Here is a 24,858-nt window from a genome sequence, read left to right on the forward strand (position 1 = left end):
TTCTTGTCTGTTGCATGTTCGGTCGAGTATTAAATATCCTGTGACAAGCGGCAGCTGCTAACGGTCACCGGGATGCAACGCGACTCCCTCCAGAGTGAGAACAGAAAACAGATAATTGCTTGCCTTTGCTCATATTCGGTCAAAAACCTTCACCTTGAAAAAAACCCCCATTTACTTTCTTGTTAAGGCGACTCTTTATACGTAGCAGACTTTCAACACAAGTGCTTAAAGTCAAATTTGAAACCATAAAAAGGATGTGAAACTCATCATTCATAACAGTTGTACAGTACCCTTTTTTACAAAATGTGTATTACTTCTATTCATTTTGTGTCCTTTCATTTTCTAATGGATACTTTCCCCCACTCAAAATAGCAGCTTACTTAAATTTTAAGTCAAACTCATGCTGCAAACTCACATTCATTCGCTTATTTCACAATTAAAATAATACTTTTCGAAAAGCTGCTCTAAGTCTTTAAGAGTCCTGCTCGCTTTCATTCTGGCGATTTAACCCTTTCATGCATGAATTATGATAAACTCAGTCAGGATTTTTAATTCTCTTCATGCATGAAAAGAAATATTTGAAATTCAATTATTTTATCAAATTACATTATAATGACATAAATCATCTGATTTATAACCAAACATGTTACTGCAGATGAAGTTGTAGTGTACAGGATGACACACTTGTGTCCACTGTGGTGGCTGAAGTGCAACTATTCCATTAAAATCCATCATCAGGCATATATAAAGAAAACAGCTTTTGTATTATTGTCTATTGCAGTGACCAGCAGACTTAAGATCAGTTGATTGGGGACGATTTGTGCATATGGTGACAAAAGCTGCGTCCCCCAGTTGGTAAAAGACAGATTTTTGGGTCAATGTTTATGGTTCGGTTGAGGGTAAATCTCAGGAAATGTATGTAAGTCTAGGTAAATACCCTAAAAGTGACTTATATAAACCTGTGTGTATTTCTGAATAACATAAAAGCCTGACTAGAAAAGATAAGTGGCTGAAATACTCTTGAAATACTGTTGTGGAAGTTGTGGCTTGAAATGTTTTAGTTGTAAAGCACCATGTACACAAGACTCCTAGCTGCAGTATATATTATATGCATGCATGGATACTATAACAAGCACACACACACACACCCTTTTTTCTTTTTTCAAAATACACAATGTTTTAGGAGGGTATCTTCCTGTTTTCCAAGTTTATTCTTATGCAGCTTTACTCAGAAAGTCCATAACTTCTGAGTAACATACGCTCATATTTACAGAATAAACTCACCCGCATCCCCATGAAGTCAAAAGTAGTGAAGGTACCAGGGAGGCAAGAAGCGGACACTTTATTGTGTACACATGCACCCACACACACACACACGAGCCAACGTTGCATTTAATGTACACAAACAAACATGTGCTGTGAGCGGCACTTCTGTTAATAAATAGCTACCGAATGTCATAAACTATCTCTTTTTTTTTTTCTTTCTTTCTTTTTTTTTTAGGAGGACACACACGGCGAGTTTTCTGTCCTATCTGTCACAGGAAATAGTCTTCGCTTGTCTGCGCTGACCTCCATCTTTCCTTTGGAGAACCTGAACCGCAACAGAGGAAAGGAAAAAAGAGGTGGGATGCTGCGGATGGATGGATGGAGGCCCCGCAGGGACAGTAAGACACTCTCCTTACAAGGGCATGGTAATATGTGGCGGCTCCCCGTGGTCTGACACATGAGTGGACTTCACCTCTACATCACGCTATATCCACAGACACACACACACCTCATGTGTCCCTTCTGGACCTCTTTACATACACACACACACACACACACCTCATGTGTCCCTTCTGGACCTCTTTACACACACACACACACTTGCCAAAACACCATGTGGACAGCACAGACTGAGCGCTGATGAGAGCAGACACTTCACCATCACACTCACTTCACTTGTTAAACATCCAACTTCTCTTTTCTGGACACCATGTCAACTCTCTCTCTTTCTTTCTCTCTTTATCCACATACCTTCTTTTTTCTTCTTCCCTTTTTCTCCCCGCTTTCTTTTTTTGCTTCCTCTTTCAGACAAACTGAGCCAGATTTTTTTTTGTGTCAATTTTTCCAGCGTGCCAGACAGACAGATATCACCAGACAATCAAAAGACACAGAATATTTTTAGATTTTTGTTTTTTAAAGAGTTATTTTGGGGCAATTTTGCCTGTATTTGTAAGTACAGTAGTGACATCGAGGCCAACAGGAAACAGGGAGAGAGAGAGAGAGAGAGAGAGAGAGAGGGGAATGACCTGCAGCAAAGGTCCCTTGCCGGATTCAAGCCAGGGATTATGTGAGACGCACTTTAACCACTCGACTATCCAAATTATTAATTATAATTAACTAGGAAGTGCCAGCAGATTCTAGCCAGTAGCTAACCGAGCGGTCAGCCATCCAAGCAGCTCATTATTTAGCCAGCAGGTTAGTCCCATAAGCCAGACGTTGCTGTGAATTTGCCATACATTGAACCAAGCGATAAGCAGACGAATCAGAGTTTAGTCGTCGGTAAATCTGTCAATCAACTCCGCAGGTGGCGGTGGAGCCGAAGCAGAGAGGCAGACACGTGCAGACTCCCGAGAAAATAAACATGTTTTTCAGGAAACATCAATCGAGAGCCAGAGTGGAATTTTCCAGTGACACCACAGGAATAATACACATAATAATAATAATAATACAGGCCTTTATGTCCCATGGTGAGATATTAAAACAGAACGATTGTAAGGAAAAGGTTGATTTAACACTAAAAAACAACTATTTTTTAAAGAGCAGTAGTTTATTTGAATAGAAGGTCATAAAGCTAAAGTGTGTGTGTGTGTGTGTGTGTGTGTGTGTGTGTGTGTGTGTGTGTGTGGGGGGGGGGGGTGTAATGTCAAACCACATTGAGATGATCTATTAACTTAAAAAAAACAACAAAACAAACCCTATTTTAGCCACTTTGTTCCCTATTTTTTTTTCCATCTCAATGGAGGAAATCAGGTTGAATCAAACTCTTCATTTAACTGGAGAAGCTTTCATCACATCACAAATCATATCTGTTGACGTGACTCACGACTCACCCTGAGCTGTTTTTTTTGGCCTCAAGGAAAATGTGAAATAATCGAAGAAGAAAAAAATTAATTTGTGTTTGTGTGTCCTTTAGACATTAAGCTGTTACTGTAAATGACTTCCAGTGAATTGAGTAGGATTTCTGGATGTTCAATGAACCTAACATTAACGGAGTAGTTTTAGTTTGTAGTGTAGAAACATTTAATGTCCTGTTTGGTCTTGATTGCTTTAGTTTTGCTCCTTAACTTGCTCCTTTTGTCTTATTGGTGTTATACAGTCACCGGCTACTTCATTAGGTACACCTGTGCAAAATCTAATTCAATCCAATACAACAGCTCTGCTTTAAATTCTACTTTTATGAAGGTTATACATTTTAAATTTTTGTCGACATTGTCAAAAGGTGATAATTCTGCTTTATGTTTATTACTGAGGTCGTACTAAGTGGTGGTGGTGTTGTACTGAGGGGCATTATATTGAATTGTGTTCCTAATATTTTGTCTCTCTCATGTCTGTTAATGCCTTGGACAAAATATTATATTTCCATTTTAATAATATAATATACACCAGTCAATATAATGCACCCTACTACACCCCGATCACCCACTACAACCTCAATAATAAACAAAGCAGAATTGCTGAACTTTTTAATTTAGCACCTGCAAATCTTAAGAAAACTGTAAAAGGTTTGTTTCTATTATCTTTGTAAACAACCCACTAATCCTAATTTAATTTAAGTTTTCTTCATGCAATTGTACAGCATACATGTAAATCTGCTATCTTGTGAAATCTTTATCTCTCTTTTGAACTTCCTTTTAATAATTTTTTTGATTAATGTAACCCTTGCACTGGAGAGTACCTAGATTTCACCTGTCTGGACTACAATTTGAGACTGACCTTTTGAGTTATAAAAGCTGTTTTAATAACTAACCTGGACCAGCACAAACATGAACGATAAAGACAAAGACAATTTACATCTGATCCTTTGACACTTCAGTGACCTTCATATGTCGATTATTTATGAACAAGTGGTGACTGACGCAAGTTGGGGTATTGTGTTTTTACTTTTACAAAACACCCACACAGCCACACACACATATATATAAAAACACTCTTTTATGCACAACCACACATCCTGCCTGCAGGGCCTTGCCTAAAAGCTATCTGTTTCCAAGGCGACAGCAGAGGCGTCCGTTAAAAGAGGGGGAAGCAAACGATATGACAGAGTGGAACCCCCCAGAGGGAACACACGCACATATATACACACACACTTTGTTCTTCAATGGTTTTTACGGTGTATATATATATATATTTTTAAAAAAGGGGAAGGTGTGTGTGATAAAAAAAAAAAAAAAAAAAAAAGCTGCTGTCACTTCTGGTTGAAAGTCTGGCAATGAGGCTGCCAACCCCTACAGAGACTGAGAGTGACAGACTGCGAGCGTGTGATGAAGACGAGAAGAAGAAAAAAAGCCACAAATAATCCTTAGGGGAGGGGTAAAAAAAAGAAGAATAGAGGTGTGCATCCAAAGAAATCATAAAGACGGAGAGCATCATTGTTGTTTCAGTGCCTCTGTGTTGCTGAAGGGTACGAACTGTTACTAAAGAAAGTAGAAAATAGAGCGTAACTGACTGAAGTAGAGCAACAAAAACAGGGAACGACATCTGCCACTCTTGTTGAAGACAGGACCGGAAGGTTTAAGGTCCCTTTAAAAAAAAAAAAAAGGTGGAATAATGATGTACGACATGGAAAAACTTCACAGTGACGGAGCAATAATGAATGTTCTGCTCTGCTGACAGTCTGTAGCCAAAGTTTACACAAGAGGACAAAAGACTCCATATTCCACAGTTCACCAGGTTAAATGGACCGTAACGGCGAACATTCACGAGTCCCTCTTATCTGGTCTCTCATATCAGCTGTTTTCACAGTGTGTTTACAGACAGGGCTCCGACGTCGGCTTCAAACCACAGAGTGCTCGATAAATCAGTGAGCACATATTTATAATCTAAAGTAAATTTGTCCAAGAAGTGTGGTTTTATTATGACTAATGAAACCAAAACTACTAAAAGCATGTACACATATCTTACCTTACTTTTTTTTTGTGTTTGTGTTTTTAATTTTCACTCAATTTAAATCCCTCTCTTTTCAATTTGAACTTCTTTTAATGCATCCTGTAAGCTGCTGACACGGCATCTGTACAGGTTTAATGTTAACTGCCCTTTGACCTGAACTGACTCACCTAGTGCAGCCGCCTTTGTTGTAGCTGTGATTTTTTTTTTTTTTTTTTTTTTTACAGTAACCACGAGAACGACTCATGAATGAGTCAGTGACACAATGCAGAAAAGTCCCAAATCACGCCGATCTGCACCGGGGGGCCACAGGAAGCTACATTAAGCAAACAGTGATTACAGCGATGACATTTACTAACAGTGAGTTAAAGAAAGCTGACAGGAAATTAACAAAGCTACAAACTGGCTTCATAAAAACAAAACATTTTAAACCTGAACAAACTGGAGAAAAGCAAGACTATTGAATTTTACAGTAAGGTTTGTATCATACTGGTGCTGTGCCTCAAATGTTATACTTCTATACTTACACTTGATCATTTGAGTGCATATGTGCATTCACACTGAGAAAGTATGGACTGTAAGTATCTAGATGGAGAACTCAAAACTAGAGCCAGACCGATATTGGCTTATTACAGATATATATACATAATCTGTATATATAAGATTATCAGCCAATATATTGGTATAGAATTTTCAACTCCTTAAATATCACAGCCTCCATCACATATCTTTATCACAAGTGTTCGATAACCACATTGCACAAAATCTGCATTTTATATACATAATCTGTATATATAAGATTATCAGCCAATATATTGATATAGGAATTTTTTACTCCCTAATATCAGTATCAGTATCGGCCCAAAGAATCCTGTATCGATCGAGCCCTACTCAAACAAAACGGTCAGAAAGTTAAGTGTGTTACTATGGACACTTCTCGCCCTTAACAGTCACCATCTTGGCTGTGTAACACAAGCGGAGGGACCATTTTTCAAACTGGCAATGGCAGCTGAGGACATTGTTACGACAGTAAACATCGCCGCATTATACAAATGTAAATTATACATGTGTTTGTTGCACTAAGCATCACTATACTGTTGTCAGTTATAAGCCATCAGTAGGTTTATTGGGTTAATTTAGCCGTATGTAATGATTTGGTACCACGAACGCTTTGAGACAACACTAACTTATCGAAATTTGTGCACAAATAAGTTCTGAGTGCACACAGTGTACTACACAGAAGTGTATTATGTGATTTGAGATGCAGCCTCGATGTCCTCTCCACATATTTTCACTACAGCCATCAGCCCATTGATCTGGACATGCTCAGTTAAGTCATATGTGCCTTCTGACTTACAGTGACGAGCAAAAGTCAGTCAGGGAGAATTTAACCAGGCCGACTGTAAAAGAGGCGACTAGCTCAAAGAACAGAGTACCTTAGCACAGACACGTGTCAAGGTTGTCACACTGGACAGGAAATACAACGCTTCCTTGACGAGGCAGTCGTATAAAAACAACAACAACAACAACAGCTCTAAACGTGTAAAGATGCGTACTGTTTTAGTGCTGTCGCTCCCTTGGGAGACGCTCGAGTCAAAACATTTTCTTTTCCTGAAGGGAGAGGGAAAAAAGGCTGTGACTCACGAATCCCAATCCTGATGTTTTTTTTGTTTTTTTCCCCCCCTCTGCTAGATTTAATTTCCACAATCAACATTAGACTTAATTCAAATTTAGCAAAGGCTACAAATATGATAAACATGCTTTGGTGCACAGGGTTAGAGGGAAATGTTGTATAGTTCAGTGGGTACATCACGCTGGAGACATTACAGAGCTCAGGAGCTACTATGAGTCAAATAATGTTTTATTCCTCTTATTCACCAGTGCTCACTCTATTCATTCTCATCTAGATTAGATAGATACTTTACACAAATAATGAGAGCCACACTTAACATAAAACACATCTCTAACTATCCAAAAGAAAAAAACTAACTAAATAATAACTGAAATACCCCAAAACTATACTAATACACCTAAAAATACATGTAATAAATAATAAGAATATACTCAATGTGCAAAATAGTGCCAAAAGTATCCTGCAGTATCTAAAAATATCAAAGCGTGACTTCGAGTTGTGTTTGTCCAAAAGTTGATTCTGGTTCAAACTTTCCTCCTCCAACACTCCTGCAGCCTAAATGCACGATCCTTCATTCAAAAGTACTGGCATTTTCACCGAATTTTCGCTTGATTCGGTGTGAATACAGCCAACATTTAAAGCTCCTAATCATCCTCATGGCTTTTGTTTTTCCCAAATTCTTCATCCAGGCACACACACTAATCTCCACCAACAATCAGGCAACATTACTTGGGTACAAGTTTTCTTATCCGCTCCGCTCGGAGCTGCAGATAAGTTTTTGTGATGCAGGCACTTCAACATTAAAGCTTTCTACTGAGCTAACCACTGCTAATTACTTGTTATATTTGCATTTTCCTGCACTTTTTAACAAGAAACAACCATAGTGACCTGATTTGATGAATATGTGTACACCTCACCACTATTTATGTGTTAAAACCCATATGGACTCTGGCATATTGGTGGTCATCACTGAAAACTGGTATTTTCCCACTAAATTAAAACACATTTCTTAATCAATCATTTAGTTTCAATAGTAATTCAGTGTGTCGGATTATTTACAAGACAGGAATAACTGATTCAAGCACATGAATTACGGTGTATTAATTCCAAAGCATGAATTACCAAAATATTTCACATATGTTGACTGCCAGGCTCCATATAACATTGTTAGGTATTCAAATTATCACTAGCTCCATCCATAATAATGTTCAGTGCACAAACAGTACTCTGTATCATTTAAAATCACTTAAAATATGTCAATATGAGACACATGAATGGCCGACATAACACTCGAACTGTGGAGCCGTTTCCAACATTTCACTTTTAACTTGATATAATATCTGTGTAATGCATATTTGTGAGGTTTGTTGTAAAATAACTGAACTTTATGACCATTTAGAGTCAAATTCAGCTGTTGCTGCTCAGTATCATTACATCCTCCATCAGGCTGACGATAGCAGGCGTTTAGCACAAACAGGGGATAGCGTGACAGCTGTTATGTTCACAGACATCCAGGATTGAACCTGTAAATCAATTATTTACATGAATGAGCATCAACTCCACCGCTGTGAAACTGTGTATTTTCTGACATGGCTCCGGGTCACGCGAGGGGAGTTGGTGTGCAAATTTGTCGGTAAAGAGCACAAAATCCCAGGAGAGACCAACATTTGGCTCATGATTTCCAGTTAGGAGAGAAATTGTGCATGAGTGTGAGTACGTGTGTATGTGTGTCTTGATGTCCTGATGGCAAAAGCCTGTCCCGCTACCCTGGCACGAAAACGATGGGAGTGAGCATGGACGAATGGAGGAGGAGGGGGGGCACATCTGGCTCAGCGCAATCTGCCTTCTGCAGACACCCTCTAAGGGTTCAAACAAGGGTTAACCCTCAGTGGAGATTCAATGGGCTGGAAGACTGCAACCCTCCAGTGAGTAAATGAGTGTGTGTGTGTGTGTGTGTGTGTGTGTGTGTGTGTGTGTGTGTGTGTGTGTGTGTGTGTGTGTGTGTGTGTGTGTGTGTGTGTGTGTGTGTGTGTGTGTGTGTGTGTGTGTTTGTGACAACTGTGGAGCATCTTCCCTCCATTCTGCATGGCAACAGCTGATGAAGGGATGAAGGATTTGTTACAGCCCAGTGAGCTTTGGGTTTGGAGATGTTTAGGGGGAGTGGGGGGTTTGAAGACAAGAGTAATAGTGACAGTGACAGTGACCATTAAAAAAAAAAAAAAATCAGTCACTTCCTATATTCACTTTGCAGCATCAAATGTGCGTCTGTTCCTCCAGAAATGACAACACTTGTCTTCAATATTGTCCAAACACAGATGCACGTAACCCCACAAAAAGAACAACAAATGAAAAACAGGATAATGTCACAATTCATACAACTGTGATTAAAAACTTTCATTCATCAAGTCATACACTGTTAAAAAAAAAGAAAAGAAGAGGAAATGCGTCAGTCTACTCCACACGCCAAAACCTCAACCCCACGACAGGCGCTGAAATGTGTGAGAACTTTTTTTCCCCCTTTGTGCAGGTCTAGCTGCACAACTATACATGCCTGTAACTTCACTACTGCATGTTCACTATTCTCATACACAGTCCAGTTCCTCTACACTTAACATTTTAAGTTTCTATTGATTTCTAGAATGTTTGCTGTGGTTGAAATAGTCAAAAGAGTGCAAGTTTTTGAACCCTAAAATACTACAAATCACTATCTAGAACTGTATAATGAGCTTTATCTATTTTGCCATATAAGTAGGAAGTGATGAGCTTACACAAGTGTTTGTTCATACCTACGAGCACAAGACTGAGACGTAAGAGGACATAAAAACAATTACAGATGTAACAGGATATGCTGATGCTTTAACTCTCTTTCTCTCTCTCTCTCATACTGGAAACTCCAGGCCGGCTGAACCTGAATTGCAGTTTTGTGGAATCTGGTATCAGTTTGCTTCCTCTTACTCAGGCCGGCTGTGTCGTTGTTCATGGTGTGAGACAAACAACTGCCGACAATAAATAAATCAATTTTAAAAGAGTCCTGTGGTGCTGTTCAAACACAATAAATCCCAGATGGAGGGAAAATTACCTCCAGGCAAATGCTTCTACATTTTGGCTGTCTGGGAGTATTTCTACCAGCCACTTTGGCAAAGAATCAGATAGGAACAATCTTCTAAAAGACAATGTATTTACAGTATATTGTGTAAAATTAGTTAGCTTATAGAGTATCCAGTTTACATATAGTTACTTTAAAATGTTATTTTGGGGCCTGTATTTGAGTTAACTACTTGCTGCAATTTCAGAGCCACAAAATCTAAATCTTGGCTTCAGCTGTTTCACAGTTTAGAAAACAAGTAGAAACCACCACAGCTGACAGTGACAGGCTGACACAGCTGTCAACTGCATTTTCTTCCTCTACCTCCTACCTTTGTTAGGGGTGTAATGGTACACACATATAGTCGTCATGAGCTGTTTGGAACAGGGTGTTCTGTGCGGTACGCCCTAAAACCCCCAGATAATTACAGATTTAAAGCCCACAAAAATCTAATTAAGCTACATGATGGCACATGTAGAACATACAGAAGTAGAAGTTCCTACTGATCATATGGGCTTGAGTATTATCTCTAACATGCCCGATTAGCCTCTGCCCGTAAAGGCTAGTATCTTCAGTAGTGTAGATTCAGACTAGGGCGGGACGATATGGGACAATATTGTAAGGATGACTATCGGTGCTTTCACAAAATATTTACACAATGAGATTTTTGATAAATAATCATCAGTAATTTGGATATAATGACTAAGTCGATAAAGGCAGATAACAGAACAGTCTGTTAAGATCAGAAAATTACATTTTTACTGTCACGCAGCCTTTAAAAGCAGGAAAAGATACTTATTCCATATCACGATACTCAAAATCTAAGAAGATATCTATAAAATATCACAATATAATATCAATTTTATCACCCAGCCCTAATTCAAACCAGATCAAAATGACAGCGAACGCCACATGCGTGTTTTTCTAGCATCGCAGGTGCGCAACCACACTTAATAGAGTTCAAAGTGCTTACAATGACGTACTGACATTTAGTTTTATTTATGGAGCATTGTGTAATATTTAAGTGCCTTCTAGCTTTATTTGTACAACAGGGATTATTGGCCATGAGCTGTCATTCAGTGTTAAGTCTGTGCCAAATACACATTGAACTATGACCCCAAAATGTGTGAAACGTTAATGAATCATCACCATTAAATATGGTTATGCCTAGTTATGTCTACAGTTTGTAATAATAATGTAATGTAATAATGTTTTTGACAACCCCAATAGACAGTTAGGTTGTGTGGTTACATTACAGTGAGGCAAATGGCCCTGTTTTATGTCTAAAATTTCTGTGTACTAACCCAGTAGTTCTTAAGTCGACCCATTTCCGCTGTGAGGGACTTTGTGTAAACCAAAGGAAACCAAAATCAACACCAATGACCCAAAATAACTTCTGTTTGGGATTCTCTAGGAAAATGACTGGCAGGCACAAAACTAACTGTTTAACTGGTGTGTCCCTTGGTACCAGTTTGATCCCGCGTGCCATAACAGCGTACTTTCTACATGTACTGCTTGTGGTTGTCCTCTGTTGCTTCTTATTCTTCTTGTTGAGCATTCACACCCTTAAAATCCCCCAATAAAACCATCAAATTGTTAAAGTTGTGACCTTTGGCCAGGCGCTACTATCTATGCATACTGTGTACCTGCTCAGTGTTTAGTTTTATTGGCCTACTTCAGCTTTGTTACTTAAATATTAATGTAAACTACTACTATACTAAATAGATAAGTTAGGCATGCAGTGGCAAAACTTTAATAAAGATTTAAAAACTCAAAAATGGCAGAGTAAGACAGATACCCGTTATCTTGGATGACTTAAACTGATGATGTAAACATATAAAAAAAATTGTTAAGGCATTTCGGAGAAAAGTGGTCCTCAAGTGGCATATGGTCAAGTTAAGCCCATTAACTTTAGCTCCTCAACAAACAAAAAAAACACCAGCATGCCACTTAAACAAAAACAAGTCGACAGGCCCTTGGATTGGCTCCCTGCATCCAATTAAAAAAACTCCTCTTCTGTTTTGACTAGCCAGGAAAACAGGCCTTCAAATTGGGTTAGGGGAGCTGCGTCTCCCTCAGGCTCCCTTCACTGGAGCAAATGTGACAGCAGGGCGTATTGGGGGGGGGGGGGGGGGGGGGGTTGAGCTCAGCTTGAGGGGAGGTTGGCTGAGTTTTGCCCTAATATGGACACAGGCCGGGGGGTGGTGGTGGAGAGGGGGCTAGGGCGGAGGGGGGGACCTGCCCAGCGCCACCACAATGGCAGCCTTGCTTCCACTCTTGCTGTATCATTGACTCTTTATCCCCCCTCGCTCTTACAGTCTGCTTCACATACCAGCACAGGATTCAACTGTTTTGGTCCACTAAAGCGAGCTCTTTGAGGACTCTGAGCCCCCCTCTCTAAAAATGCTTCATACACACTGAAGTTCTCTTACATCAAGTACAGCTCATTTCTGAATACTCACGTTACTCTCTCTAAAAAAAAAAATTAAAAAAAAAAGCTCTCTCACTCACAAACCATACATCACATATCACACACACACACACACACACACAGCCGCACACTTGAGTCAGTGACACAGAGGCGAAGTGCTGCGTCTCGTCCTCGTCAGCAGCTCTGTTCAGCTGCTGGCTCACTGAACCCCTCCTCTCTTACTTCAAGCCAGCTGGGCCCTCTGCCTAATTTTACACTTGCTCATTACAAAACTCACCACTATCCCTCCTCCAGTGCACATCTGGCCTCTGGTGCAGAGAGAGAGAGAAAAAAAGAGAAGCTGATAGTGGCAACAGAGACAAAAAAGCTCACAGTGGTCATTTTTTTCTGTTTAGGGAGCTGTGGAGAAAAAAGGGGGGAGAGGGGAGGGGTGTCCGTGGTTGTAGTAAACATTTCAGAGAGGCTTCTGTCAATGCTAAGAAAAGAGAAAATGGGGAGAGAGCGAGAGAGACAGACTGCCAAGGCACATATGAGAGCATGAGGAGAACAATAGAAGGAGGAAAAGAAATCAAGGCAAAAGGCGAGTAGGAAAGTAAAGGAGGGCGTTTTGGTATTTGGACAGGAGGAGGAGGCAGAGTGGCTGCCTGGCTACTACCAAGTCATAGCTGCGTAGAGTGGGACTCCAGGCGTAGAAATTCCTCCTACGTCTCTGCTCAATGCCACTTCTGTTCTGCCGAGGCCTGCATGTCAACAGCACCACAGATACAAAGGCAACCATGTCTGTATGTGTGTGTGTGTGTGTGACTGAGAGCTTGTGTGAAAACTAGTGTTAGAGGAGTGTATGTGAGACCATCAAACCATCTCAAACACTGCAGGCTCCTTCTCTGCTGGTTGGATGCAACCAATATTATTTACTGAAGCTACCAAGACTTATAAACTGCACTCAGACATTTGTGCTACCACCACTAAAGCTAACTTAAAACACTGAATCAACTAATTCCCACTTAATGAATGCATTTAATGAATATTTTTTTACCATAGGAAAGAAGAGTTAGCCAATATACTGCGAATTATTGATCAAATGATATTGTGACATATTCAGGCTTTTCTCAGTATCCCCTCTTTATTAGTCTCTACACATGATTTTGTGTGGAATTTTGTGTATCAGCTGCACTAAAATGTTTTTAGAAAGTTGTAAAATATTTCCTTATTTTGTATATTCTGGGTCACATAAGAAAAAGATGAGTCATCAAATTTCTGGCTAAAAGGAAAAAGTTTAAATGTTATTTTTTCTTCTCTCAAATGTAAAAATTCGGTCAAATTAGACCCTGGACAGTATGTAAGGGTTAATAATGCAAATTAATTAAGGTGACCCCATTTTTCTGAACTTAAAAGCTAGGCAATATATTGTCAATTATTGATAAAATGATACTGTGACTGGCTAAAGTGTAGTTAAAAGCAATCGTTAATACTACAAATTGGTAGTGACCCATTTTCTGAACTTAAAAGCTTTTTTCTAGCTCAGTAAAACTATCAATGAATCCATTGATGTGCACTGTCATCACATCTACGATTCATTTCGATTATTTCTCACAATCAAAACTCAAATACTGCTTATGTTACCACTACTGAGACCCTTACTGTTAATCCCTTTACACACTGAGCTACATGATACAAACTGCAGCAATGTGTTCACAGTACCTCTGGTTAAATTCTGCAAAAAAAAACAACAGACTACACCAGTTGCAGGGAGTGGGGGGCACAGAGGTGTTCCTTATGAAAACAAACCTATTTATGGCTTTCCGTAAATGCTGGCTCTGCTGTGTCGGATCACTGCTAATCACTTCAGAATGGGCCGAGGCGATACTTGACCTTTTACAGACCGTTCAGGCCTCTGGTCTCCGTTGCTGTCCTGCAGACTCTTGTTGTTTCAAATCAGAAGCCAATTTCAAGTGCACTTGCTCAGTCAGTCATGCAACATATCTAGGTCAAATGGGTTTTTTTCCTCCTCCTTATAACTGCTTTCACTTTGTTATCTTTGCTTTGCGTCTGCAGGGCTGTAGAGCTTGTATCCCTTCCTGGTAACTAACCTGAGAAACTACATCAACATGAACACAAGTAGAACACAGTGTCAAAAAAAAGGGAACTCTGAAGGTTGATAGTGATAACAATGCTTCCTATGTCAAATATGCCAAACTGAGACATTGTCTGGGCAGCTTCAGGAGACACTGACCACTTATACTTTTACACACACACACACACACACACGACCAGGCTGCATGTATGCAACAACAAGAAAAAAAAACAAAAGAAACCTATTTTGCTTGCAACACCCTGCAAACCTTCAAGTACTTATTACATAATCATATTATCACGACTAATAACCAGCATTCATTATCACAATCCCACCAGTACAATAATCAGGATCAGAGTTTAAGCCATTACTCTCTCTCTCTCCCCCCCCCCCCGCCTCACACACACACACACAGAGACTTTAATCAGTCTCGACACAGTCAGCGCCCCGCCATGACCCAGCTCGTGCTGCTACCGCTGTAGTTTTGGTTTTACTGTTGACCCTCCTCTTCGCCTGCACGTGACAACTGTCTTCTTAAAACATCCTAATATATTTCTAGCTCTCAGAGAGCGTTAGCCTGTCTCAAACAATAAACAGCTGTAAATCCCTGGATTCCTGCACCTGCAGAGATCAGTGAGCCTGCTGCTGAATTGCAAAAAGCTGGTCAGGAAGAGGCTGAGATCCTTCTGCCAGCTGTGGAAAGTAAGAAGAAAAAAAAAGGCGGCTAAGTTAGCGTGCTATTATTTCTAAAGACTACGCTGTATTACCGTCAGCTAGCGGTGCACACTGTGATGCATACTGTTGTGCATCTATATCATAAATTTCACTACATCTTTCCAACTAAACATGCTTTCAGAGTCGGACCTGACAGCAGTATCATGCCAGCATAAGGGAAACGACTTTCAGGTAATTTCACTTCAATAGCCAAAGAGCGTGAGTCACAAAGCAGAAGTGTGTTTGTTACATCGCAATCAACCCTGTAAAACTGAAACAAACAAAAAAAACCAAAACAAAAAACGTCATCAAGATTGTTGGTTTGCAGCGTCTGTGCAGCATAAATATGACGACAGGTGACGAATAACGCAAAATATGAGGATAATTCAGTCAGAGTAACTCCCTTTCATCTTGGTGGTTTCATTCCTTCCAAACTAGTTTTGTACTGTAACACATTTTTCCAAGGCTGTCCAATTTTCCAGTGGCCTAGAAAGTATGATGCTTTCGGCATTTGTGCATAAATAAACTGCCAAAGCAAAGAAACCTGTTGTTGAGAGTAGTTTGCAACAAAATGTGATAGGACAGATGGCGTGCATTTTAAATAACCGCGTCATACCACCACTCATGTTTCAAAAAACAACGACTACCTATCTGACATGATGCAGCATGAGATCTTACCAGGTTAAACAAGGCCAAAGGGAAAAAAAAGAAAAAAGGGAAACAGAGAGATGCATATCTTTCAGTAGAGTAGGTAGAGGTAGGCCTTATAAAAAAACCTTATTGTTAAAGATTTAAGAGGTCAAATCATTCATTAGTTTGACCGATTAGTCTGCGCTGATAGGACGTTTTACATGTTACAAGTATTGAAATTGGCAGAACTTGGCTCTGATATAATGGCTGATGGCTATGTACACAAAGTCAAGGTATTCAGTAGCATTGTAAGTCTCAGGTGAAGCGCTCAAGTGTTTTTTCAGAGCGAGCACCTATGCCAAATGAAACTATGCTGAGAGTCTCTACTGTGTTTTGCTGTCATTTATGGACATGTTACGTCTCTGTCCTCTCTGTGTTTCACACACAGAGGACAGCAAAGAAGAGAGGTCAATGAACACAGGAAAGTGAAGATTACTCAAGTTGATGGCGACTATGCTCATTACTGTAACGGTGGTAACACCTTTGCCAATGAAGTACTGTATCACACCACCTCATCAACAAGCATAAACATGCAGAAAAGTGATATTTTCAGCAGCTTTTTTCTGCAGTCTCTCAATGTGTTTTACACAACCACAGCACACTTGTTAAGCTAATAACAAAACAAAAGCTGTATGTATGTTTATCTGTGCCACAAATCTTTAAATGTGGGGAACCCTTGTAAATTTTAGCTTACAGGTAAAGACACACCAGCTTCTCTTCTCTCTACCAGCAGGGACTCACATCAGCAGCAGAGGGAGGAGGACAGAGGACAAGATCAGCATCAGTATTTTGACGTCAGAAATATTATTTATTTATTTTTACTGAAATTTAAGATTTGTTTCCTGTGAGATATTATTACGTTTATATAGAGATTTACTATTCTGAAGTTATTCTTTTTTTTAAATGACCATTTGAAAACCCTAATTATTTAGTATTGATAAATAATCGGGCTGATAGGAGTATGGATAAGATAAATATAATATCCCAATGCATCATTCCTAGAGTTGGTTAAATGCTTCGCCCTGATTTTGGGAGGATGAGCAGGTTTTTAGATATTTATTACTTTGAACTTAGATGTTCGGTTCAGCAGTCATTCAGTTTCAAAGTCAATGATTTCATTTCCGGCAGTGTTGAATTTTTTTCCACGGGGTCAGGGGTGATATTAAATCAGATATCAGCTTTTTTCCCCTTGCTCCAAGCTATCATTACTATTATTATATTGGCCTTTTAAAAAAAAATCCACTTCAGTCGACCTCTTCCCTGCACAATAGTAGCCAGCCAGCATTACTAAAAACTGCACAGAGAGCTGTTGTCTCACTGACAGGATGCGAGTATAAAAAGTGAAACGTGAGCAGGAAGTGTGCAGGGTCAGAAGGCAGCGCAGCTCGACACACGCTCGTTCTCACAGACGGGCGGACAGACAGACAGACGGATAAAAAGACGGTCAGACAGGTAGTTTGGGGTAAAACAGGAACTTTGAACAGCCAGTTTGATTCACATGCTGTTCCACTTGTGCCACGGTTGACTATACACAAATATCTCATTTCCTCAGAAGGGAATAAAAACAGGAGGGGATTGAGGACGGCCAGCAGTGAATAAAAATATTTGAGGATTTTGAGTGAGGAACATTATTCCTGGTGGACGTTGAACACTGGTGGCTGAAAATGTTCAAACATTTTAAGCTTTTTAAGAGATAAGCTGTTCCAACAGCTGAGGTTGATTAATCCTGTTTTGCTAAAATTGTGATACTGAAAAGGCTCCTTGTGTCAGCGGGTGCACAAACAGCTACTAATAAAGTGACACATGATAATTCTGATTCATACACCTTTTTTTTTTCTTTTTTCCACAGCAGCAGACATTTTGGACTTGTTATAGTAGGAAAAAGCACAGGTGTTACCAATAACATTAACGATAAATAAGGTTTATTAAAGTGTCACAGTGAGTTGGGCAGTGCGCCAGCATACACAATACCATGACCCCGGAACCTCGTTAAAAATAGTTAATTTTATTATTTACACCTGTGCTTGATAGTGATTACTAGTCTTAACATCCACACACACACACACAGGTGTTTTCACTTATTGTGCCTAATTAGATACCTTCGTGCAGTCGTGCCAAAATCCCCTTCACATTCAATGAGGAAGAAAGAAAGAAAGCTTTTTTTTTTTTTTTTTTTTACAGCTGAAACAATTAGTCTATTAATGGATGAGAAAATAAACTGATCATCAAAATAGTTTGTTTGTCATTTCTCAAGCAGATGTGTCAGATGTTTTTTGGACTGTTGCTCTGTGAAAATATGCAATGATGGGCATTTTTTCTCCTCCTACACAGCTGTGTTTTTTGGCATTTCGCAGACTCAGCCATTAATCATGAAAAATAATAAGGCAGATGATGAAAGTAGTTTTTGGATGCAAATACAGATTTGCTCATAGACTTCATTCTGAGTCATTTTGACTTGTTAAACAGTCTTTACACTTTGAGAAAGAGAGAGTGTGACTAACATGTCATTGAGTAAGTATCAGCTGTTTAAATCTTTGTTCAACTGCACTGTGAATGAACAGAAATAAGCAGCAGAGCAGGGATGCTGTATTTAAATGGTCTAAACAGGGACCATTGAAATATCCTTATACCCACAACATTCCTGGTTTAAGTCCGGCAAGGGACCTTTGTTGCATGTTGTACCCATTTTCTCCCTCTCCTGGTTTCCTGTCGGTTTCTCTGCTACCAACTGTACATACACACACACACACACTTTTTAAAAAGGTCTAATCAGGCTGAATCGGATCCTCTGAAGATTTAAAAGAATAATTTTACGTAACTTTATGCATCATCTGAATACTTACTTGTCCTCTGAGTGAAATTACTTAATATTGTTGTTGAAATATGTTTCACAACCTGAAATGGAGACATATAAACTCTATGATTTCCATTTTCCAGTCTCTCTCTAAAGAGTTTATCTCCCTAGTCCATATTCCCTCATGTCTCCTTCACACTACTAGTCTACACTTTATTTCTCACTTACTTTTTCACAGTCAAATATCTGTTAGCTGAGCATCTGAGGCTGTGGAGTCTGTGAGAAGTCTGCAGGGTTTTCTGTTCCAGCCCAGATGGCAGTATTGGCTGAATCAGCGACGGCCGGTGGTGGTTCACTACAAACTAGATGATTAGTTGTTGATAACAGGAGGAAAGCGGAGCACTCAAGAGACAGTTTGTTCAGACTCAACCAAATAATGCTTTTTAACAAGTGTAATTAGTGTTTGGCCCTGTTTGAAAAGGATGAGCAGCACTCACTGGCATGAATAGACAAAATAAATACGATGAGTATTTGGCAGCTTGGTGACTTTTGTCGCTGTTCAGTTTGAGATCGACTGACTTAAGTTTTGAAATTCATTTCTTTTGCAAAAGCACATTTAAAAAAGTTAATAACCAAATGTTTTAAGACTGAAGACTTGATTGACCTATTTTAACACCTTTCTCAGTTTGAAGGCTGCATACGACTTTACATTGAAGAAGAAATCAAACAACATTTCATTCATTTAGCTTAAAACAATCACTCTTCAGAAGATGCAACCATCAACAAACATATTTTCATTACAATTACCAACCTAAATATTTTCTTGATTCATTATTTGGTCCATATATTTCAAAACATAGTGAAAAATGTCCATCACAAGTTCCTGAAAGCCAAGATGAAGTTGTCAAATTGCTTATTTTGTCAAACCAACAGTCCAAAACCTAAAAGATATTCAATTAACTATCACATAAGAAAAGGAGAAGTTGCAAATTCTCACAATCCAGGTGTTGGAAACAGGAAATATTTGGCATTTACTTTAATTGATTGATAAAAAATAAACTGAATAACCAGCTGATCGCTGCTAAATTCAGTTTGAAGGATGTTAATAGACTGAAATGTAAAGAAATGCACCTGAAAAAAGATTTTATTTCAGTTCCAGGATCTATTAACAAACTGTACTAGAAACTGCAGTAACTGACCATATTAAATCACTTTCTATTTGTTGTTGGTGAAACTTGAAAGGAGGAACTATACACTCAGCCACAATCTGAAGCACATACACTTAGCAGAAGAGTTAATATTTCTACCTTCAGTCAGACCTGGGCGTTGACAGTTAAACTAGACTAGACTAGACTAGATTTATGGTCTTTCAGAAACAACCCAGGTGTCAGGGAAACCCAAATAAGTTCTTAGTGGGCTCCATTGGCATACAAAAAACAAAGCTACACTTATCTGGGACTAAAAATCTACAGTCAATACAATCTGACCATTACTGATGTCAGAGACAAAGGAAGAAGGGTTTAAGATTAGATGATATGAAAAAAAATACTTACAAAAACATAGATATACCTGTAAGAATTTGGCTCAAAAATACTCTGTTGTAAATCAAGACTCTGACAAATGGGACAAACACCTAATAAAAACCATGCAAGCTGAGATTTTGCAAGATCACTCTCAGAGTCGCATCCTCAACAATGGATGCCAAGACTGAACTGGGTCAATTTCCCCTTTTAATTAGGATACAAAAAAAGAAAAGAGCACTCAAGTGACTCTTAACACCAACCATTACAAAGCTCTCCATTGCCAAGAGAGGAGAACACAGAGGAGGAGTCCTCTCACCTCCTCCAACAGCACAAGGCCTCAGGACAGCCCACACACAATCCAGCTCAACCAAATTATAGCTAAAGAAAAAGAAAATTACATTAACTATTGGACACAAAACTACCACAAAAAACTCAAAGCTAACTTCAACACTATTCTGCTCTGAACAGACGGTAGGTAGCAGACTTTGTGACCACTGTGACTGATCAGAAACTGAAAAAGACATTAACTACATACAGACGTGGTGATCATAGCTTGGCCAACACAGCCAGAACTGGCTGGGAGAGACAGAAAGAGGCAGAGCAGCATTTCCTGCTAACATGCACAAACTTCTTTACACAAGTTAAATGTAAAAGGCCAAGATTTTGATACTCTCTGACTAAGATGCAACATCTACTTGGAGAAAATACTGTCACAGCTACAAGAGACAAGCAGCACAACACCACATGACTAGTTGCTGCAGTTAGTCTCCTCATAGCTCACACTCCCTTTGATTTACTCTACTTCATGTCGTTTTTGAATTTGAAACTGAAGATTTTGTATTATATATTGTTCTTAGTTTCTTTATTGTTTCAACAAACATTTTTTACTTGGATGTAGAGTGGTCTAAAGACTGAAAAGTCAATCTTCAGTCATCACACACACAAAACACGTTTACTGTTTTCTTTCATTTCTTCACTCATTTTATTTAATGAATCTCATTATTGAATGTATCATATTGCTTACCTGACTCTCGTGCCAATAAAGCATGCTGAATTGAATTACATGATCAAATGTGCCACAGACACTGTGGCAGTGCTGCAGGCTAACCTCAGTTGGCTCAGACAGTGTATCTGTGATATAAGGAGGGCTTCACACTGCTTGTTCAGCTAAAACCTCAATCAGATATTAGGCTTGGCACTGATGCAGTCTGCACTGCTGGAAGGAAATCCTTTGGGATTTTTCATTTAGTGTCACAAAGCAACTTGTGATTCATTGCTGGACTCTACCAAACAAAAATTGCTGCTGCAAGCACTTTCATTTGGAGTCTGAGAGCAGCTAAACTGCAAATATCACGTTACCTCTATCCGGCCTGCTGAGAGCTTGAAGCAGCACATTTCAGTAGCTAGATGCCTTTTTATAATCATACTGTAAGGACTGGAATGGCTAAAGTCATCTTATTTCACACATCAGAAGTCAGTATCAAAACCAGTTGTGTTTGAGGTGATATTTCTTTGATCATAACAGCACACGATCACCCAAAAGGTGTAGTTTTGTGAAGTTTTGTCAAGGTTAAACTTTATTACTGGCTACTTTATTATGATACAAATAATACACTAAACACTTTCAACACACTTCTCTAAAGTCAGTATTAATGCATTTCGTCTTCTTCTTGTCATTGTATTTTCCTTCAGAAGTCGTGGAAGTGCTCTTGTTAGGGCAGCCTAGCAGTAGTGAGTAAGTAAAAAAGGCACGCTGCGATGCAACACAAAGGCTTCCCCGTGTGCACGCCTCAGGCAACCTGTAGTGCAAAGGCAGGTTTTATAAAAAACCACAATGTGCAAAAATGCCACTGTTCTGACAGGGTGTGAGGTGCCATATCCTGTTATTCTGTCACAAATGCAAACCCTGAAACGCTTTGAGAAAACTAAACTGCAAGACTTCAGATTAAAAACAGCCACGGCCCAACCAGGACGACGGTAGAGCGAGGTTTCAGCCACTCACACACACAGACACAGACACACACACAAACACGCTGCTTTCAGACTCTGCCAAGATACATTTGTAAAGTCTGACACGTCTTTTTGCTCTTTTGAGTGTTTTCCCATTTGCAGCTTCACATTGAATCAGCACGCCGTCTGAACCCTTTTACAGGGTTCACGAGGGCAACACAAAACCCAACAGTGACAGATTAGTCTGTCTACATTAGCTGCACATTCATAACAAATGATAAGATCATCAGGTGGATATTGACAGCATGTTTAGGCACAGGCTCAATCACTGTGATGTCACCTCAGCAACTTCAGTACTCTTTTACATTCACATACATATTTCAGGGTTATAGTAACAATATAGGGGTCTTTCTACTATAACACCTAATCTACGGTGTACAGCATGGTGTTTCTGAGCTAGTCAGATATTTTAAAGCAAAAGTGTGAGACCTCAAAAGAGTCAAACTTTGTAAGACTTGGGTTAACACATAACACAACGCACAAACCAAGTGCTACATCTTTTATACATTTTGCTGTTTTATAGTAATATCTTAGCAGGTTCTTTTTGCGGTATGTGTAAAGTCCTGCATGCCTACTCTTGTCCCCACTGTGTAAAAAGTGAATACTGTGAAGCACACAGCTCGGCTAAGCCATGCAAAAAACATGCAAAGCATTTCAACTTCTTCCAAGAGAGAGATCAGGTTCATCCACAACAGCCATTGTCCAGTATGTTTAAGTCACAGAATTCAACCAGCATACCATAAATGCTCCAATTACAGCCCGAAATACCAGATGGAACAAAACACATATGCACACACATGCAGACACACACACACACACACACCCTGTTGCTGTGAAGTGCAGCTGTTGCTGTATGTCCTCTCAAACAAAAGAGCGCCATTTCAGTCAACTGAGAACCACGATATAGCACATTCCTCTCACGACTTACAGAAACCAGTGTCTCAGGCTGGTTTCAAATATGGGTCGAGAGCCGGCATCTTGTGGCTCATTTACAGTCCGGACACTTACTTTGAAAAGACCCTTAACACTGCGAAATTGAGTGGTTCACTTGAAAGCACAAGACTCACAGACGGCCTTTTTTCTTTAAAAAAAAAAAAAAAAACATGACTCATTTCATGACTGTGCCCCCCAAACAACATAGTAAATTCTGCTTTGTACCACCCCCAGACCTCAACATTACATTGCCTGGAAGTACTGGTATGGGTTTGGATTAGTTATATTCTGCCATAAAAACACCAGACCCAACACTCAGCTTAAAAAACAAATACACACAAGATTAAATCAAAAACAGCAAATCACATAAATATAGTATTAAGAATTAAAAATGATGGATGATACAGGATAAACTAGGTGTTAAAATAACTACAGCAGTCCTGACCTGATGTGCTGTGCCCTGCTTAGATTGCTGACATAAGTGAAAGCTGTGACATATTGAACTGAGTGAATCATGGATGTAATGAAATTTATGTACTCCAATAACATCCCATGGGACAGAGTGGAGTCAAGTCGGTCTTGCAGCTCATGTCAAGAGAGAGGACTAAAGAAGCAGCAGCTGTCGTCAGGCATTTACAACACAAGCCTGAGCCCCCCACCTTAAAAATGTCACTAAAAAAAGAGTCGTTTCCCATTTTTCTACTGGTTTTTACAAGTGCAGAAATCCCCCCACATTAGAGCACAAGTATTAAAATATGCTGGATGCTTTCTGCCTGTAATATGCACAGTGCATTGTTGTGAGTCGGGGGTGGACTTTTAAGTAGTTTTGGGGGGCCTGAAAGCAACTCATTTTCATCTACACAAGCGATACTGATATCTTTCAGTAAGGTGACAACGAGAAAACTCTACTAAAATGTGACTAGACCTCAGCTAGTACTTGTAAGGCTAAGTTTGCCTGCTAACCCAGTCCACCTCTATTAAGCCACCAAAAGCAAAACCTTGAAATGTTAGTACATCAGTAGAAAAGTCTGGTAGCATAAAAAGGGCATTGGTGGTGTTAAAAAAACCTCCAAATAACTAATTTCAGCGGTCAAAAGCGGCTAATATGAGCTAGCAGGTTAGCGCTTCCTTCCCCCCGGCATCTCTTCCCATGTGAACTCGTTTTTTGACAGTCACTGATTTGACGGGGATACGAAATTTGGCACAACACCAGGCGTAAAAAGTAAAAAACTTCTCAAAACAGGAATAAAAGTTGTTTAAAGGCACACAAAAAACTCACCGGTTTGTCTCCTCGGGTGGTACTTTTTTAGTTGGGTAAATAAGCGAAGTGTTTGGTCGGGAGTAGTTACTTTCACCGACCTTGGCAGCAACAGACAACACAACAACACTCTCGGCGCGGCACCCCTCCCTCTGCTACCAGAGAGAAAAAAAAACCAGGGAAAAAAGAGAACTCGAACGCTCAAGCCCCGCCCACTCACGTTTTTAATTGGTTAATATTAGGGACAGTGCAAAATTAGCCAATTAAATGCCCCATTGTTTTAGTTCTTTGTCCAATAGTAATGCAGTTATTGATTTCTCATCTGCAGTGCCTGCCAGATTTTCTGTCTCAAAGTCTAAACTGAAAATAGCTTTAGTGATAAAAACACAATGAGTAGATGAATAATAATAATAATAATAATAATAACAATAATAATAATAATAATAATAATAACAAAACATTGATGTAATATAAGATGGAATATAACAATAAAAATAAAAATAAAAATAGTACTAAAACTAGCCGAAAACAATATATAAAATCAAGTTAAAAAAAATAATATACA

General features: G+C 39.3%; 1 protein-coding gene across 1 annotated transcript in view; it reads right to left on the reverse strand.

Moving 5' to 3' along the window:
• The window catches only part of fam49a (family with sequence similarity 49 member A), a 39,818-nt gene extending 15,380 nt beyond the window's left edge, over positions 1 to 24,438 (reverse strand). Inside the window, exon 1 of the mRNA XM_062437532.1 lies at positions 24,315 to 24,438. The gene's annotated coding sequence lies outside the window, so the exon portion shown is untranslated. The remainder of the gene's footprint in view (positions 1 to 24,314) is intronic.
• Positions 24,439 to 24,858: the final 420 nt, after the last annotated feature.

This window comes from Scomber scombrus, chromosome 17 (genome assembly GCF_963691925.1).
Source record: "Scomber scombrus chromosome 17, fScoSco1.1, whole genome shotgun sequence".
In the NCBI taxonomy this organism is placed as follows: domain Eukaryota; kingdom Metazoa; phylum Chordata; class Actinopteri; order Scombriformes; family Scombridae; genus Scomber; species Scomber scombrus.